This window comes from Chiloscyllium plagiosum, unplaced genomic scaffold (genome assembly GCF_037043375.1).
Source record: "Chiloscyllium plagiosum isolate Xiang-an unplaced genomic scaffold, Cpla_swu_hap1 HiC_scaffold_13, whole genome shotgun sequence".
Classification (NCBI taxonomy): domain Eukaryota; kingdom Metazoa; phylum Chordata; class Chondrichthyes; order Orectolobiformes; family Hemiscylliidae; genus Chiloscyllium; species Chiloscyllium plagiosum.
The window spans coordinates 59,974,105-59,986,457 of NW_028270151.1; the positions used below are offsets into that span (position 1 = coordinate 59,974,105).

Consider the following 12,353-nt stretch of genomic DNA (forward strand, 5'->3'; position numbering starts at 1 on the left):
CAGTCTGGAGAGGTGGGCAGGGTCAGCCAACTGTTGTGCAGCTCTGCCCCTGTTTTAGCTCTTTCTGCTCTATTCTGGACTGTTTTCCCCTGCAATCAGACAGGAATAGTTACTAAGGGAGGGTCAAATGGGTGGCACATCTGGAAGTGCTGATATTGGTTGGATCTCTCTAGCGAGTGTGAGCAGGCAGCATAGAGACCCTGGACAGTTAGCAGTGGGGGGGATTTATGCAGGTGAGAGTGAGTGATGGAAGATGTTGCACGCAACAGTGAGAGTAGCAGAGCATGTGCCTTGGAGGGAGGTGAGCATAGTGGAAGAGATGGGGTGAGTATCAGGTGGCAGAATGCAGATGGGTGGCACCTAGCCTTGCAGAATGGAAAAGGTAGTTAACCTTCTTCCTGCATTGCTGGGCCGTGGCTTAGTCTACTAGTCCTGGGAGCAGGACATTCGTCCTCTCCACCACTCCATCTCTCAGGATCTCCTCGTGCCTGTCTGGACAGGAATCCCAATATCTGTCAGGTCACAGGCAACGTCAGGAACAATGCAGAGCACCTCTGGACACACCTTGCTTGCCTGGGTGCACAATAGCACACGGTCAGATGAAAGGGGTGCCACTGGACAAGGTAGGTAGTTAGTGAATTTGACATGAAAGCATGAGAAAACCTGCCAGGTCTCATGGAGAGAAGCCACTATGAAATTTGACAAAACTGACACTTAGCCAAGAAGACATAAGATTCAGCACAATACATCAGTTTTATTAGTGTTTAGCCTTTAAGTCAAACGTAATTTGGTAAAGATTACCATAATCTTATCAGCTTTAAGGAATATTTGACAGTGCCTTCAGTGCAGCACGGTGGCTAAGTGGTTAGCACTGCTGCCTCACAGCGCCAGGGACCCTGGTTTGACTCCACCCTCGGGCAACCATCTGTGCGAGTTTACACATTCTCACTGTGTCTGCGTGGATTTGTTTCAGGTTTCTTCCCACAGTCCAAAGATGTGCAGTTTAGATGGGTTCAGGGATATGCAGACTGGCGTGGTTAGCCATGCAAAATGCAGGGTTATAGGGACGGGGGGGGGTGTGGTGGTGGTGAAATGCTCTTACTACTGTTTGTGTGGTTCAATGGGCTGAATGGTCTGCTTCCACAGTGTAGGAATTCTATGCAAGCATGGGATTCCACATTTAAGAGCTGGAAAATAAAGGTCATCCATTCCAAATTAGCATCAGTGTAATACGTTTAATGAAGCAATTCTGTCAAACAACATCTGATACCTGAATCAGGCAGATCTGCGCTCCAAAGGACAATTTGTGTTTGGCAAGTCAGCATAACTCAATAAGATGTTCAAAGACAAACAGTCTCTTGATTTTGGATTCTTTCTTCACAGCTCCAAATATTTCTAACTGCATGGAGCATCGTCTGAGCTAGAACTCCTGTTTTGTTGATGACAGGATAATTTTATTCGCTTGACATACACAGAGGAGTCCGTAAGATTTGGTGGTCATCAATTTTGGTTTAAGTTGTCAGGCCAAGCAAATGTTAACAGTCCTTAGATGGATATACTGCAAGGGCTACATTAGCAGAACTGTTATGGCTTGATATTCATATATATAGATTTTCCTCAATTTTAAAAGCATGACTGTTTGAGAAATCCTACATTTCAGTTTGATTTCATTCTACATTTCTGGTGGTTTGTCATTTTTATTAATGCAGATTTATGGTGTGATTAGGTGCAGAGAATGTAAACAAGAACAAATCATAAACAGCCAATAATTCATGGAGATCCTTATTGTCATCTCTATCTCTCACACACACATACACATACATTATCTTTCAGTTCTATTCAGTGAAACTTATTCTGTTAAAGCTGCCTATCAGCTCACATTTAATCTTCATGTGTCAAGTGCTGTTGAAATAATTCTTTTAATTAGAAAAGGCAGGAATGTGTAACAGTGAATATATCCATGGAAAGAGAAGCAGATCAATAGGCCTCTTCTTAAGTGAGATCATAGATAGCCCTCTCAACTCAAGAAGCTGCATTGTCTCAAAATGGATTGGGAACGGATGGGCACCATGACTCCTTGCTCAGTCTGGAAGGAAAGTCACCTGGAAACTGAATGGCATTGAGAAATCCTGCCATAACAAGCTGCGGTGTGGGCTAAATTTGCTTAACAGTGTGAACTGTAGCCCTCATTCAGTAATGTGATTGGCTGGCAGCATTATTAATCCCAGCAACATCACAAGGACGTAGTAAGTGCTTCCAGGATTGACACGCCATGGCTGCTAGAGAAGGTAAGGCCTGGAATTTTCAGGTGGGAAGAGAATGCAGAGTCAGAAAGTGGAGTGGGGGAGGGGGTCGAATCTGTCCAGCAGGCAGCACGGAAAGGAGGGAGTGACATCTTATGAGGGCTTCCTGGACATGTGCAGAGCTCACTCCAAATTAGGTGTCCACCTGCCTGCCTGCATTTGGCCATGCGGCCTTTAATATTGGGTTGGTCACCTCTGCCCGACTGGTCACGCTGACTGTACTTTGGTAAGGGAAGCACAGCTTTTTAACAAGCTTAAATGGCCAGTAATTATTTATATAAATATGACAGGTGGGCAGCTGATTTCAGCACTAATCCACTTGGTGTATATTGGGATGAGCAAGGGAGTGAGCAGGACGGTGGTGGACTAAGCACCCAACTTACTCTACAGCCTTCTGCTCCATCAAAAGCATACTGAGTTAAGGTATATAAAATCCAGCCATTTTGGTAACCTCGAAACATGTATGCTTTGACGGCACCACAGTTTAGAAATTCCAAACTGAATTCTAAGTACTGTTCTTCGTGCTTTCAGGGGCAAAGTGATCCCAAATAACCCCAGCAAATGCTGTTCCTGTTCCTTGTATTCTTTCAAATCACATTCCACAGAAACCATATTATACCACCAAATATTGAAAACAAATCTCTGTTTATACTTCACCAGAAGAACCTCGGCTCAACAGAACAACTAGGATATTAAGACAGTACATATATGCGTCATGCAAATATAGCTACCATAATAAATAAGAAATGAATGTTACCCATTGGATAGAAGATAAATTCCTTCATTACTGTCCCTCGCTAATACTAACTCTGGACCCTGCTAATGATGGACTGGAAGGTATTAATGTCTCTAATGGCAAATGATGCTGCAAATTAAATTATCAGTTGACCCCAGATGTATCACTTTAAAACAAGATATCATCAAATCCCCAGTTTTAGTACAGGACCGAAACATCTGTGGCCGTGGTTGATTTCTGATGAGAACCACTGAAGCAGGAAAAAGTATAACTGAAATTAATAGGTTTGGTGTCATTCTCCCCGTGTCTGTGTGGGTTTCCTCCGGGTGCTCCGGTTTCCTTCCACAGTCCAAAGATGTGCAGGTCAGGTGAATCGGCCATGCTAAATTGCCCATAGTGTTAGGTGCATTAGTCAGGGGTAAATGGATCTGGGTGGGTTACTCTTCGAAGGGTTGGTGTGGACTGGTTGGGCCAAAGGGCCTGTTTCCACGCTGTAGGGAATCTAATCTACATTTATCCAATTGATATTTAAATTTGCCTGGTTTACATAAGTAGCTACAATAGATGTTTAGAAATTCAAACTGAAAAGCCCCTTTTCACACAAAATATCATGACTGATAACTAAGAAAGCATACAACCGAAAATTAATATCCTCCTTTTATGTTTCTAATGACATTTTCAATAATTAACCAAAGGAATTTTGATTTTACAGAAGTATTGTTAAAGGTTTAGTAGCTATCTCATCTGAACTCCTTTGGAATGCTTGATTTACTAAATTCTCCCAATGAGTTTCACATAAGAGCAGGAAAAATATTGCTTTTCTCAATAGATGTCAGCAGCACTCAATATTTAAAGCAAATATACACAAGTTAATTTCCTGTGTCAATCATAAACAAAGAAAAGTCACTATCCCTACAAATATATTGCTACTTTTCTTCCATGTTTTCTACTTTATTTTACAATTACAACTTGTATTTTCTTTATTATTTCATGGGAGATGGGCATTGCTAGGAAAGTCAGCATATGTTGCCCATCCTGAATTGCCCTTGAAGTGAATTAGTTCTTAGGCCATTTCAGAGGCCAATTAAGAGTCAAACACATTGCTTTGGGTCTGAGGTCACATAAAAGCCTGACCAGGTAAAGATGGTAAACTGTATTTCTTCAGCAAGCCAGATTGATAAAACATCTATGGCCATCATTACTGAATTTTCTTCCAGATTTTATTGATTAAAACTAAATTCCTAGAAACATAAAAGCTAGGAGCAAGAGTAGATGATTTGTCCTTTTTGAGTATACACCTCCATTCAATATGATCCTCTAATTCAATTCTATATTCCAGCTTTCTCCCCATATCCCTTGGTACCTTTAAAATTTCTCTCTCTTCCTTCAATTTTACCAACTGACATGGTAGGATTTAAACCCATATCCAAAGATGTGCAGGTTAGGTGAATTGGCCGTGCTAAATTGTCCATAGTGTTCAGGGGTGTGTAGGTTAGGAGCATTAGAGTAATAGGGTAGGGGAATGGGTCTGGTTGGGTTACTCTTCGGAGGGACGGGTGTGGACTTGTTGGGCCGAAGGGCCTGTTTTCAAACTGTAGGGATTCTATGATCTCCAGAGCATTACACTAGCCCTCTGGATCACTAATCCTGTGACATTACTGCTATGCCACCATTTCTCCCTTCTCATTCCGCATGTATGGCTCTCAAGGTGAAATATCTTCTTTTTAAAAATCTGCATGCACACCAGTTCTTTGTATGTACTTTTACATGTATTCCTTTATGGAAGTATTAAATGTTTAAGCTGTATTTTTGAAGCCATGGATAAGCAGGGATAAGATGGCATGCGATATAAAGGTGAGCCTGCCTTACAACTTAACCAATGGGTGAGAGACAAACTCAATCTTTATATCAAGTGGGAAAATGGGTGAGGAGGAAATGAGAGTTTAGGGTTATTGGCATATAGTTGCTGTATTTGTGAAAAGCATAGAGAAATTGACTGCACTGCAGGGGAGGCAATGACCGAGTGATATTATCACTGGACTATTAATCCAGAAACTCAACTAATTTTCAGGATGATGGCAGATGATGGAATTAAGCCTCTAATGATGACCGTAAAACCATTGTTGATTGTCGGGAAAAACCCATCTGGTTCACTAATGTCCTTCAGGGAAGGAAATTCGCTGTCCTTCCCTGGTCTGGCCTACATGTGACTCCAGACCCACAGCAATGTGGGTGACACTTCGCTGCCCTTTGGGCAATCAGGGATGGACAATAAATGCTGTCCGAGCCAGAGATGCCCTCATCCAGTGAGTGAATTAAAAAAAAAAGCGATTCTAACTTATTGAAAGTGTTTACAAAATGCTAAATAAAATTAGATGGGTTTAACATTAAAATGGTCAGAACATAATCAGTTGAAATCCAAGCGTATAAATTAATTTCATGATGTGATTCAAGTGGTCAGGTCAATTTTCATAAGAATGTCACTCTTGCTTTATGTTACCAGTAACAACAGCAACAGTTGTGGCTGAGAAAGTGCTGGTGAGCTGCATGCTTGAACTGTTGCAGTGTGTAGGTGAAGGTATTCCTCTTTAATTGTATCTCTAAAGGCATCTATGTATCCTATGGTATTTAATTGGCAAAACTGAAAAAAAACTGTGTTAGGTAAGGATATAAGTTACGGCAACTATGTGATGTTGAAAGTTTTGAGCAGGTATGGAGAAATGTCTAGGTTTGCAAAGTAGGAGAATGCGGTTTGAAAGCTTCTTGGAGAATGCAAAATTGTAAGGTTCAAGACAAGAAATTATTTTAGTCAAGAAATTATTGCCCTCCAACTTTAATTTACTATCATAAGATTTTGAACACCAGTCAAAGTACAATATCCAGATAAAAAGTTACAGTATATACAAAATTAGCTAATGTAGCTAGTGTTGGCTAATTTAGCAAGAAAGAATGATGACTGGGACAGTGACACAGTACAGAGATCCTGTAGGAATCCCAGGGCTTGACCAAGGACAGCAACATGCAATTTGAAAAGACTGTATAATGTTAATCTCATGTCAACAGATTTGATGTTTATCCATTTATGCACTGAATATAGACAGTGAACTTAAACTTCACTGGGTATTGGACAGATTGAGAGTGTCTTTACAGCCTCAAAGTGATAATTGATGATATGTGATTGTGCAGATGGAACTATCTACCTAGAAGTTTCTTTAGTTTTGTTTTATCAGTCTTGAAAATTGTTCTGATGAAACTTCATTGATCTGAAATGTTAACTCTGTTTTTCTCTCTCATGGATGACCATTTTCAGCTTTTACTCTTTTTACTTGCTGATGTTCAGTGTTGGCAGATACGTAGGAACAAAGATGTTCAATTGAAAGAGGTGGGCAACAGTAGAGGAAAAACTGCATTCCATTTCAACTATGGAAGTACCAAAGCTGTACAACATGCAGCAGCCAGAAGAAATTGCAGTGAGATGGAAGAGGAGTATCATGAGTACAAAAGGGAAATCACGAAGATCTCCGTCTTTTGAAAGTTATGGGCTTGTAATTAAAATGCTCTAATTTTGAAAATGAAAGAAACCCAACATAAATCCTGAAGAGGATAATACAAGAATGTTTTGAGATTTCTATTCCAAATTAATTTTGTCTATTTCTTTAAATTTTCTTTTTCAAAAGCTATGCACTTGGGTGAGCTGTGATGGAATTTGGGGGAAAATAACTTCATGGATTTTATTAATTACTGTTATGGTTAATCCTTGATTCTTTTCCAATGAAATTGCTTTTATAAAGTGATGAATTTTTAAAAAAATTTCAAATCGATAGCAGTGCAGATTGTTTTAAATGTCCTATATTTGACACAAAAACCCAAACCTTCATACTTGCACTTTACTAATTTTTCTTACATCTAATGGAAACTTTGCTCTAAAAATGCATGGTAGAATACATTCAACAACACAAATTTAATCACAAGAATAAACTGCTGACTCAACCTGATGAAGAAAATGCCACTAAATTGAAATGGGATTGAACTGCTAAAGCACAAATCACCACTAATGTGTATTAGCTATTGTAATAGAATACTGTAATACCTCAAGCCTGAACTAGTGTTTTTCTCCACATGAACCACTTTGTCTAATCCCATGTTACCTCTGACACTAATTAGCTTTTTACAATTATCTGTAGTACCGAAACACTCAATCTGTTGAAGGACGCCAGATTTATTAGGAGACAGAAGTATAACTTACATTAAATCCATGCTATAATTTGAAGCTAGAACATTTTTATCTGCCCAATCCCAGATATACTTTAGTCTAGTTGTCAAAAACAATTCAGTAAAGCCATTTCAAAACGTTTAATATAATGGTAGATTCTCCAATTTTTCACTGGTATACTTTCATGAAGGGTGCTTGTTAAATTTCATTTTGGAGCTCATAAATTGGTCAAGCTGAAAATATAATGCATCATGATGTGCACCTCTTTGAGGATATTATTGGCACATTTTCAACAAATCTTCTTTTATATACCGAAGACACATATCAACATTAGAATTAATGTCAAATGAGGTGTTCCCCTCTCAGATTATTCCTAGAATACTAAGAATATTGCTTATGTGGAGGTTTACCAAGCCTTAAAAATGCTGAATCATTGTGACAGATTCATATGGAAATTAGTAGAAAATGGCCAAAAATGCATTAAGAGTTAATGTAAATCCAACTGTTTTATTATCACTCCACAAATTGAAGGCAAAGCACAACCAGCAATCTGCTTAGCAATCAACAGGAAAGAAACAGTAACCCTTTAATTTCTGTTGTGTATCACTGAATTATCACATATTAGCCATCCAATGAACCAAATGCTAAAAGTAAACTCATTCTCTCGTCTGACAATGAATACTTTGTGAGATATTCAAGGATGACATTAATCATCAACCCAACAGTGGAATCTTATGTAAGTCCATGTACAGTTGTGAATTATTCACACAGCATAACTAATACGTGGGTGCAGTGAAGCTTTCTCACAGTACAACGCATGAATCATAAACTGGCAGAGATGAGAAAGGATAGATTGCACAAGTAATAGAGAAATACTTTCCATTACAGTAACTCAAATTGAATCACCCAGTCACCCAAAACACTCAATTCGCGAGACCAGTGGATTCTTTTCATATCACTATATAGCAGATGTCCTACAACTTTGACCTTCTTACTGTTTTTGATATTGTGCTGTTATAGATTTTGAAATTTATTCATGTGAGGGTTGACATTGGTTGGGACAAAAGGTGATACCACTGCCTCGCAGCGCTAGGGACCCGGGTTTGATTCCAACCTTGGGTGACTGTCTGTGTGGAGTTTGTACATTCTCCCAGTGACTACATGAGTTTCCTCCGGATGCTCCAGTTTCCTCCCACAATCCAAAGATGTGCAGGTTAGGTGAATTGGCCATGCTAAATTGTCCATCGTGTTCAGGAATGTTAGGTGCATTAGTTAGGTGTAAATGTAAAATAATATGGTACTGGGTGGTTGCTCTTCAGAGGATTGGTATGGACTTTGTTGGGCTAAAAGGCCTGTTTCCACACTGTAGGGATTCTAAGATTCTAATTTATTGAATACTTGTATCATGGAAAATGACTCAATCCTGCCGAGTACAATAACAAGTAAGCTCCACAGAGATTCATATGTGATGCCATATAGCAATTAGACAGCAAAAGATCCTCTCAATTCTCTAAAAAGTGAATGTTTCTCTGATAGCAACTCACAACACTAATACCATATACATTGAAAAATACTTGTGTGGTGTTAAAAATAAATTCCTTTTCTGTCCAATTTCCAAATGTTACTGTTTAACCTGTCTACCCTCCCAAATAATTGGAAATATTTTTTGTTTGGCTTATTTTACTGCAAATAACAGAGCAGTGTGTTTGGTATCCAAATAAAACTACAATACACATAACTGAAGCACATCCAATGCATGCCATTTGTATGGTGTGATTTGAAATGGTTCACTGCTTTCTGTGAAAAGGTGAAATCTATTAAAAAATACACACAAGTACACAAAACGCAAGGTTGGCACTGAACTTACTGAACTGCAGGCCAAAAAACCACATGAGGATTTAAATCAATTCAGATTCTTTCCCCTTAGCCATGTAATGACTACTAATAAACACCATAAAAATTCAAAAGAAACGAAGATCTGAAAGCTAGTCAAAAGACTAGAAAATGTACCTGGTTCTAATAATGCAAGAAAATTACAATGTTGCAAATTGATCTGTGTTAACTATATGGCAAATTGTACAAAGCAAATTCCAGTCCTGACCCATAGTAATGTAGCTAAGCATCATAATTAGATATCCACAAGAACACGTTTATTATCTTTAACAGTGTGCTTTTCATGGTTATTTCTCCCCTATGCACCCATTGGCTTGACTCTTCCGTGTCTCTCTGTTCCACCCAACGTGAATTCTCTTCCTCTCATCAACACCCTGTCCTTGCCATCCAAATTTGATCCCACACTAAGACGTTGCCACTTAACCTTTATGTTAACCTGACTGCTCTACAACCTTATTGTGAGAACACAATTAGTAGCAGGAGTAGAGCATGAGACCATTCAATGAGATCAGGGCTGAACTTCTATATCAAGCCCACTTTTGCCTCCTATCTCCTCAACTCAACTTCAAAAATCCATCAGGTTAATCTCTTCCCTCGCCATTACTGTCTCTACTCTCATCCCCTGTCCTGCCCACTTTGAAAGTGGAATGGTATCATGTCTTTCCATCAAAATCAGTCCTTAATTATTCCCAGTCACATGCTCTAAAATGGCATCTGTTGTACCATCGGCCTTTATGTTATTCTTCTTTATGGCAGTCTACTATCCTACTTTTGTTTGTCTTAACACTTGGTCTCACTCTCACTCATACCAGTTCTGGGCTGAGTGAGGCCGAGCTGCCTCCAAGTTTCTGCCTGGAGAATGAACTGCTTTGTAGCAACCACTCCTCATTCTTATTCATTTTCTAACTGTGTTAATCTCTGATGCACCCCTCTCTTTCTCCCTCAAATACTCTGCTCCCTTGAGCACTGAAATAAAACAAGAACTTCCACTGACATAGCATCGTTCCGGTTCACTAAACATAAAATTGCTTCACTCCCAACAAAGAACTTTTGAAGGGCAGTTCCTGTTAAAATGTTGGGAACTGACTTGTGTAGAGCAAGCTCCCACAGACAGTAATATGACAATGACCAGATAATCTTGACTTTGAAACATTAATCAGAGAAGAAAGATGGGTATCTGCTTAAAGTTCTCATCAAAAATATGGCAACTCCAACAGTGCACCACTCCCTGAGTACTGAGCATCAGATGAAATTGTTATGCTCAAGTCCCAGAGGTGAGATAGCTAACAACTAAATCAGTGGTGACACACCCTGGAAAAATCTACCACAGTGTTTGTGTTATTCTTATTCTGTGCACATGTACTACATAGAACGTTGAACAGTACAGCACAGAAACAGGCCCTTTGTTCCACAATGTCAGTGTTGACCATGATGCTATTCTAAACTAATCCCATTTGTCTGCACATCTTCAATTTCCCTCTATTCCCTGCCTGTTCTTGCGTCTACTCAAATGCCTCTCAAACACTGCTATTGTATCGATCACCTCAAAACTTTGCCCCCTTCTGTTTTACATTTCTACCCTGGGAAAAACACTGACTTAACCACCCGATCCATGCCTCTCATAATTTTATATTCTTCTATCAGGTCACCCCTTAGCCTCAGATGCTCTAGTGAAAATAATCTCAGTTTGTCCATCTTGGTAAGCCTCTCTTGCACCTTCTTCAAAGCAACCACAGCCTTACTATAGTGTGGTGTGACCAAATTTGAGCACAATACTCAAAATGTATTGTTATAGATATTCATTACAATGTCCTATGTAGGAATATCTAAAATACATTACATTACAATGAACTGCACTTGATAATGAGGGCTGTAGGAAGCAATGTACATCATAAGAACCTGAAGAAAATATTTGTGATGTTGCATTAAAAGCAGACAGTAACCTCAGTAGCAGTGCTCCTGGACTGCATTACCAATTTTGGAACAGGCCACACTTATCATTTGCTTGAATAAAAACGGACTTGGAACAGTATAGTTAAGACCAGTCAAACCACTTGCAGAATTTTCTGATTTGTTCTACATAAATTCTAATTAGTCTTGCATTTCAACCTATTTGTAATTCCTGATGTTAAAAGGTGAAAACATCTGAAGCTGCATCCAAGTACAACCAAAACATTTGGGTGAACTGTTAAATTCTATACAAAATTAAGACATGGCTCTCTTTGATGGTTGAATAAGTTTTACCAGTGATTAGAACAGAAAGGCTCAGGTTTGCATTCTGGGCTAAACTTCGAGCCCTGATCTGCTGGTAAAGGATTTAGACTTGACTGCAGTGCCTTCTCTTCAGAAAAAGTCTTTGCTCAACATTCCTACTCATGATTGCCATCCACTGACCCTTGCTGGAAGTGCATAAATGGACCTCAGTTGAGTTCATGTTTCAGTTCAGTTGCGATGTACCTCATGTTACGATAACTTGCCAAGATCTTGCACAGAATTACAAAGTAAGGTAACAGAAGGCTGCCCAAGAAAACCATACCTCCTGAGTAACCAACCAAAGGGGCTGAAGGAAAACAAACTTAAAAAGAACTGAAAACAAAAATATAACAATTTTAATAAATGTCTTTAATCTTTTTCAATAAATTCTCCCTTTGAAGATATGACAGCAGCCCTATACTCCCTTGTCTGTGGCTTGAAACCCTGACTCAGATCATCATGAAGCTCATGCGAGAATGCACTATTTGTCAACTCCACCTTATTTTCTAAGTTAAAAGATTTAACTGGCTTAGGCTAACAAGCAACCATGCCTTCAACTGCCAAGGTACTAATTTCATGGAGTCACTACAGCATGGAAGCAAGCCATTTAGTTCATCAGGGCCACACTGACCCTCCAAAGGACATCCCACCTAGACCCTCCCCCTACTCCATAACCCTGCATTTCCCATGGCCAATCCACTTAGCCTGCATGACCCTCGACTGTGGGAGGAAGCCCACGTAGACACAGGGAGAATGTACAAGCTCCACACAGACAGTCACCTGAGGCTGAAATTGAACCTGGGTCCCTAGTGCTGTGAGGGAGCAGTGCTAACCACTGAGCTACCATGCCACCCCTCAAACTTCCTGCCACGAAATCTCCCCACTCTTCTCCCTCCTTTGAGGACACTGCTTAAAGCCTCAGTTTTTCATTGAGCTGGCCATCAGCCCTTCTATA

At 39.6% G+C, this 12,353-nt stretch overlaps 1 protein-coding gene across 2 annotated transcripts in view; it reads right to left on the minus strand.

Moving 5' to 3' along the window:
* Window positions 1-12,353, minus strand: part of schip1 (schwannomin interacting protein 1) — an 842,409-nt gene that overhangs the window by 12,850 nt on the left and 817,206 nt on the right. The gene's annotated exons all lie outside the window — the stretch shown is intronic.